This window comes from Macrotis lagotis, chromosome 1 (genome assembly GCF_037893015.1).
Source record: "Macrotis lagotis isolate mMagLag1 chromosome 1, bilby.v1.9.chrom.fasta, whole genome shotgun sequence".
NCBI lineage: Eukaryota > Metazoa > Chordata > Mammalia > Peramelemorphia > Peramelidae > Macrotis > Macrotis lagotis.
In genome coordinates, this window is record NC_133658.1 from 443,584,972 (window position 1) to 443,592,961 (window position 7,990).

At 36.4% G+C, this 7,990-nt stretch overlaps 1 long non-coding RNA gene across 2 annotated transcripts in view; it reads right to left on the reverse strand.

Annotated features, from left to right (window-relative positions):
* The window catches only part of LOC141519035 (uncharacterized), a 41,470-nt gene extending 38,317 nt beyond the window's left edge, over window positions 1-3,153 (reverse strand). For both annotated transcript variants that reach the window (XR_012477341.1, XR_012477343.1), the window contains exon 1: window positions 3,088-3,153. This is a non-coding gene — a long non-coding RNA (uncharacterized LOC141519035). The remainder of the gene's footprint in view (window positions 1-3,087) is intronic.
* Between the last annotated feature and the right edge of the window lie 4,837 nt (window positions 3,154-7,990).

The following is a 7,990-nucleotide window of genomic DNA, read 5'->3' on the forward strand; positions in this document are numbered from 1 at the left end:
ATATCATTGCAATAGCTCATTGTAATAAAAAAAAAAATCTTATTATGTGAAATAGCTTGGACTATTCCCCCTCTCCTTTTTCTTTCTCCCATTCCATGTCCCTTTTTTTCTTATTGACTCCATTTTTACACCATATTTTATCTTCGAATTCAGCTTTCTCCTGTACTTCAACTATAAAAACTCCCTCTACCTGCTCTATTAACTGAGATGGTTCATATGAATATTATCAGTATCATTTTTCTATACATGCAGTTCATCCTCATTAAGTCCCTCCTATTTCCTCCCTCTCCTCCAATCTCCATGCTTCACCTGAGTCCTGCATCTGAAGATCAGACCTTCTGTTCAGCTCTGGCCATTCCAAAAGGAACCTTTGAAATTCCCCTGGTTCATTGAAAGTCCATCTTTTTCCCTGGAAGAGGACATTCAGCCTTGCTGGGTAGTTCATTCTTGGCTGCATTCTAAGCTCTTTTGCCTTCTGGCATATTGTATTCCAAGCCCTATGAGCTTCCAATGTAGCTGCTGCTAAGTCCTGTGTGATCCTGACTGCAGCTCCACGATATTTGAACTGTGTCCTTCTGGCTGCTTGTAATATTTTCTCTTTGACTTGGGAGTTCTGGAACTTGGCTATAATATTCCTAGGGGTTGTTTTTTTGGGATCTCTTTCTCGGGGGGATCGGTGTATGCTCTCCATTTCTATTTTGCCCTCTGCTTCTAGAATATCAGGGCAATTTTCGTGTAGTAATTCTTTGAAAATGATGTCAAGTCTCTTTTCCTGATCATGACTTTCAGGTATTCCAATAATTTTCAAATTATCTTTCCTAAGTCTGTTTTCCATATCAGTTGTTTTTTTCAATGAGATATTTCACATTTTCTTCTAATTTTTCATTTTTTTGGTTTTGAAGTATTGATTCCTGATTTCTGGTAAATTCATCAATATCCCTGAATTCTATTCTTTGTCTGAAGGATTTGTTCTCCTCAGAGAGTTTTCTTATCTCTTTTTCCATTTGGCCAATTTTGCTTTTTAAATCATTCTTCTCAATAACTTTTTGAACTGTTTTATCCATTTGACCTAAGCTGGTTTTTAGCATGCTATTTTCTTCAGCATTTTTTTGGATTTCCTTGACTAAGCTGCTGACTTCATTTTCATGTTTTTCCTGCATCTCTCTCCTTTCTTTTCCCAGTTTTTCTTCCAACTCCCTCATTTGATTTTCAAAGTCTTTTTTGAGCTCTATCATAGCCTGAGCCCAATTTCTGTTTTTCTTGGAGTCTTTAGATGCAGGAGCTTGTGCTTCCTCATCTTCGGACTGAGTATTTTGATCCTTCTTGGGCTCATTTGCAAAATATTTCTCAATGGTCTTCCTCTTGTTTCTTTGTTTGTTCATTTTCCCAGCCTAAGCCTGGGGGGTGCTTCCTGAGCTTTTGGGACACTCCCACAAGGGTCTCAGTGTGTGAGGTTCTGTCCTCCCTCCTGCTCTGTGAATGACCAAAAGCGCCCCCCTCTGCCAGGGGGCTGAGGTGGGGGGTGCCCTGCTGTTCTATGGGGGGGCCTAGACTGTGATCAGGATCTGAAAGTGATCAGAGAGCCCCAGAGTCCTGTTCCAGGGGCAGAGGACAGAGCTCTACAGTCTCTCTCTCTTCACTCCCCTCCCTCAGTTCAATGGGCTCATGCCCTGGGGGCTCCTGCTTACTGGCTCCACCTGCTTCTGTTTCCGGGTCTGGGCTGCTGAAAGACCAGGCTGCTGGCTGTGTGCCCTGAGGGCTGGGCTCCACGTGCTCGCTCTGGCAGAGGTCCCCTGCTGTTCCCCCACTTTGTGCCCAGTGATCCCCAGGGTGCAGATCAGGAGACTCCCCCCGCTGCTGTGAGCCTTGGCTCCCAGTACCCTGGGGCTGCCTCCGGGAGGCTGAAGTTCTTTGGCTCTGGCGGGCCACCCCTCTGGCGGGCCGCCTCTCCGACCCCGGGGAGCAGAGCCTTTCTGCTCTTTTCCAGGTTACCTTGAGTAGGAGAACTGCCTCACTGGGTCCCTTTATGGGTTCTGTCTCTCGAAAGTTTAGTTAGAGTCCTTAATTTATGAGTTTTTATCAGAGAGCTCCTTAGACTTGATCCCTTCATGTCGCCATCTTGGCTCGGCCCCTGCTTTAGACTTTAATGTATATCAATACAATCACAAGTCTACATTATCCACATTTTATAAAAATAAATCATTTGCTCGAGGACACATATACTTGCTGGCATAAAACCTGAGATTGTTAAATTTATGATTCTGTTTCAGCTTACCTCATTTCATCCTAAAGTAAATATATTTTTTCCCACATAGTATATACTCTTTAAAACCTAAAATATTTATTTTATATAATAAGAACTTGATGTTTGAAGAATAGCATCTCTTTTAGGAAGTTATTATCAACATTAATTAAAGATGGGAAGAATTAGGACATGCTGGGAAAAAATTATGACACAGCACATTATCCTTCTAAATTTCTGCATGTTACAATTGAAGACAAAGGTTAAAATACAGTTTTAACCTGGAGAGATAACCCATTAAGATATTAGGAACCATTAAGATCTGAACTATGATGAGCTTTTCTGTTTCTTATCAGAGCGTAGGATTATTAGGAAATGAGAAACTATATTAAAGTTGCAAGAAAAGAAGAATAGAGGTTAGTATCCTGCCATGAAGATGGAGTGTGGCCATGGGAAGCCTAAGACAGGAGTAACAAATACCAGACTTGCAGTCAAAAGATGTAGATTGCACTCCTGAATTTATTATCCATGTGGTCATGGTCATTGAGAAAATATTTGCATTACATTGGTGATATCAGTATGAGTAAAGCACTTTTAAAGTTATAAAACAGCAGAGAAACAGGAGATAACAATGAAGGTGTACTGGAATCACCTAAGTAAGGGAAACACCACAGAAAAGCAGGTGAAGAGGCAGTGAAGTCAAATATCACCATGTTGTATCACTCTCAGTTAGGAATCACAAGGACCACTTAACAGTAGTTTGCAGACTGGTTTTCAAGTAAGAAAAAAATGAATGCTGCTACATTCTGTAAAAAATTCTAACAAAGAAATAGAAAAATGATTACCTTTTTTGGTGATGAAAAATTATAGGCTGAACTTCATATTGCTATGGATGTGGAGTTCTATTTAATCTACTGGCTTCTTTCTAGCAGTTAAAAGTCAGTAGAGTAGCCAGTGGGAAAACAGCACTTTAGAGACCCAACATTCTAGAAAGCTGACAACAATTAACATCACAGTTGAAAATAAAGTATATATTATCATATTAATATAATCATTTCTGAAATTATGAGGATGTAGTAATTTTGTTTTCTTTTTTAATATATTCCCTTTCTTAGAGAGAATTGGATTTCTGAATAAAGGAGTTATTAAATTAAAAAAACTATATTCTCTATACATAATCCTTAAATATTATGCTATCAAAAATTAAGTTAAACACCAGGAATGTAAGTTATGATATGGTCTATTTTGAAATATTTTATTCTAATATCTCTTGCATTTATTTTTTCATCTGTTCTAGATAGGTGTCAGTGGTGCCAGAAAAGAGTAAGCTTATGCTGATGAGTGCTGTCAGTAGTTCTAAATGCAGGGCCTATTTGCAAACAATTAGTTTTCTGATATAAAACAGAAGACAATTGGAAAGAAAAGTTTTGAATCTCCTAATTAATTATTAAATAAACATCAGAAGATGAAAAGCACTGCACTTCTCCCTTTCTTCTCTTTTATACCATTCTTTTCATCTTTTCTAACTTCTAAATTTCTTTACAATGATAATCCAATTGCCTCAAATCATCAGAAGTAGAATGTTTCCTTATTTTAATCAAGCTATGCAAAAGTAAGCATATTTCACATTTCTGTAATAAATTTTAAGTAAGGAATAAGCCAACTGTGATTTAAAATCAAGAGGAATAGGAATCTCCTTCATGATTGGGCTGATGCTACCTATTTTCATTCACATTTTTAGCTCCACAACAAGCAAACTAATGTGTTTAAATTTGCAAATTATATATGTAATAACAAAATTCACCTGGAGAAATAAATAGTTCAAGAATCACAAGGTAAATGATGGGGGGGAAAGAGAAATGAAGTGAAATCTTAGCTGTTCTGGATTGGTCTTGACTTAGGTTTGTCTGATGGTTCAGGGTTAGGATTAGAATGAAAATAGACTATCTCTGTAGTCAATATGACAGTTAATAAAAGAAGTATATTAATAAATAACATGGAAAGAATATTCAGTAAAGATATAAAACACTGATTGGGGGGAATATGGGAAAACTGGGACATTAATGCATTATTGATGGAGTTGTGAACTGATCCAATCATTCTGGAGAGCAGTTTGACAGCAATACCTCTACTAGGTATGTATCCCAAAGAGATAATAAAAATGGGAAAAGATATACATGTATAAACATATTTATGGCAGCTTTTTTGGTAATGAAAAGGAATTGGGGAATGGCTGAATAGATTGTGTTATATGAATGTAATAGAATACTATTGTGCAGTAAGATTTACAGGCAGATTTTTGAAAAACCTGGAAAGATTTGTATGAACTAATATAAAATGAAATGAATAGAACCAGAAAATGATGATCAATCATGATGGACTTAGCTCTCCTTGGCAGTACAATAATCAAAGACAATTCTAAATGATTTATGATGGAAAATACCTCCCCCATCCACAGAAAGAACTAGGGAATTCTAAATGAATACCAAAATATACTATTTTCCATTTAAAAAATTTGTTTTATGCTTTATTTTTTTACCTCTTTGTTCTGATTTTTCTTTCACAACATGATTAATATGGAAATGTGTTTAACATAGATATATATAACCTATATCAGATTACTCACTGTCAAGGGGAAGGGGGAGGGAAATGAGGGGGGGGGAATGTGCAAATCTTACAAGAAAATGAAGGTTGAAAACTCTTTGCAAGAATAAATAAATAGAAATTTTTAAAAATAAACTTAAAAAAAAAGATAAAGCATTGAGTTAGTAGATCTTAGCTCCTCTCATCTCGGCATTTGCCATTGGGTTTCAACTGATCAGAAGGCTATACTGAATCCCAAGTATGGGGTTATATATCAAGTCTGAGGAATGTTGACTAAGCAGACTACCCTTGTGCTTGACTTTCATGCCTTCAGCAATCAGATTAATCTGCAATTTAATCAGCAATCTATATTAATGGTCTGAACCTTGGTCTCTATATAATTTAAGACTAGAGGACAGTTAATTTCATTTCCTTTGGGGGGAAAAGCTATTTTGAGTCAGGAGCCCTCTATGTTTCTTAGGAGTAGATGTTAATACTATTACCTTTGCATTATTAGAGCTCAGGTTATTATCCAAAGCATGTATCAGAAAAACCATTTGGTACTGGTTAGAGAACAGAAATGTTGATCAATAAAACACACCAAGGAGCAATCAGAGTAGCCAATTGTTTGATAAACCCAAAAGCACAAACTTCCAAAGAAATGACTTCATTTCAATAGGAACTGCTAAGAAAACTCCAAAGTCGGCAGCAGACTAAACACAAAAGTTTACATCAATTAGAAAAAATAAGAGAAAAAAGGAAGGAGATAACTTTCACAGTTACGGTGAGGGATAATTGCAAATAAATACAGCATAGAGGTTGTGGTTGTTTGTCCTTCAGTCTTGAAGATGACCATGACATCAGGGAGGATAGCATGAATTAGATTTGAGTGAGGAAGTGTTGTGTTAAGTCACCAGCAGTGACCATATATGAATCAGGAGTACCAGAGATGGCCTTGGCTGTGAGGCAATCAGGGTTAAGTGACTTGCCCAAGGTCACACAGCTAGTATCTGAGACTGGACATGAACTCTTGTCCTCCTGACCAGTGCTCTATCCACTGCGCCATCTAGCTACCCTGTTTAATATAGATGTAACCATAAATGATAAAATGGATTATTTAAATTCTATAAAATTCTAAAGACTTTGTCCCTCTAAAATCAGTGCAGGTAGAAGAAGAAGAAGAAGAAGAAGAAGAAGAAGAAGAAGAAGAAGAAGAAGAAGAAGAAGAAGAAGAAGAAGAAGAAAAATATACTAGCAAGTATCTGATTGATTTAAATTAATGAATTTAAGCAAATATTTATTAAGAACCTATTATATGCAAGAAACTATTAGACCCTGAAAATTCAATCTTGTTTATTTTGTGGTTAGATTTACCTAATTCTGAGAAAGGGAGATTAAGGTTCCTCACTAGTATAGTTTTACTGTCTCTTTCTTCTTATAACTCATTTAACTTCTCTAAGAATTAGGATATTTCCAATTGACCTGGAAAACATATCCAAAGAGACAATTTAAAAATTACTGGACTACCTGAAATCATGATCAGGAAAAGAGCTTTAATTACATTTTTAAAGTATTTCTACAGGAAAATTGCCCTTGATGTCCTAGAATTAGGATGTTATGTCACTTGGTGTATATGTTTAATGTCACTTCATTGCCTATAGTACCTTTTAGCAAATTTCCTTCCTTATCTCTTTTAATTAAGTCTATTTTGATTTTGCTTTGTCTGAGACCTGCTTTTGCAACCCCTGCTTTTTTTTTTACTTCAGCTGAAGCATAATTTATTATGCTCCAGACTATTATTTTTATTCTGCTTTAAATGTGTTTCTTGTAAACAACATATTGTAGAATTCTGGTTTTTAACCCACTTTGCTATCTGCTTCTGTTTGGGAGAGTTCATTCCATTCACAAACAGTTATGATTATCAACTCTGTATTTTCCATTATCCTATTTTCTCCCATTTACATTCTTCTCTCGCCTTTCAACCTATCCCTCCTCACCAGTATTTTGCTTCTGACACCCACCTCCTTCAAACTGCTCTTCCTTCTATCAGTCCTTCCTTTCTCTTTCTTTCCCCTTTTTCCTCCTACTTTCCCATAGGGGAAAGATACAGTTCTAAAACCTGATAGGGAGTTTATGAGTCAAACCCACTAAGAATAAGATTCAATCAGTGTGGGGCAGCTAAGTGGCACACAGGAATGTGCAGTGAGGGGGTGGAAGGTGAAGCAGAGTTGAGCCTCACTCTGATTGTGAAGGGTTGAGTACATAACTTGGTATATCTTTACACATCCCTGGTGCTTCAGGTCTTAGACACTTACCACTTTCTCCCTTGTCCCAGAAAAAAACAAAAACAAAAAATTCAATCAGTGTTTACCTTCTTTCCTTCTATTATAATAGGTCCAATGTGCCTCTTCATGTGATTTAAGTTACTTCATTTGGTCTCCTCTTCCCAATGCAATCCTTTTTTTCCCCATGCCCTAATTGGTTTTTTTTTAAATATTATCACATCAAAATCAACTTTTCCCCCACCCTCTAAGTATACTCCTAACTGTCCTACTAAAGTACAGTTCTCAAGAATTAAAAATATCATCTTCCTGTGTAGGGATGAATAACATTTTTTTCTTTCTTGTTTAACTTTTTTTTTAATCTCTTGAGTCTTGTATTTGAAGATCATATTTTTCTGTTCAGTTCTGGTCTTTTTATCAGGAAAGTTTGAAAGTTCCCTATTTTACTGAATATTCTTCTTTTAACCTGAAAAGATTATACTGAATTTTGCAGAGGAGTTGATTCTTGGTTATAATCCAAACTCCTTTGCCTTCCAATATATCGTATTTCAGGCCCTTCAATCCTGCAATGTTAAAAGTCTTATGTAATCCTGACTTGGTATTTGAATTGTTTCTTTCTGGCTGCTTTTCTCCTTGAACATTTGGAATTTGATTTCATATTCCTTGGAGTTTTCATTTTTTCAGGAGGTGATTTGTAGATTCTTTTTTTGGGGGGGTGGCAAGCAAAAGGATTGTTACTTAGCTGCCCTCAGTAGATTCTTTCAATGACTATTTTACCCTCTCATTCTAGTATATTCAGTCAGTTTTCCTTGATAATTTCCTGAAAAATATTGTTCAGCTTCTTTTTTTATGCTCATGGCTTTTAGGTAGTTCAGTAATTCTT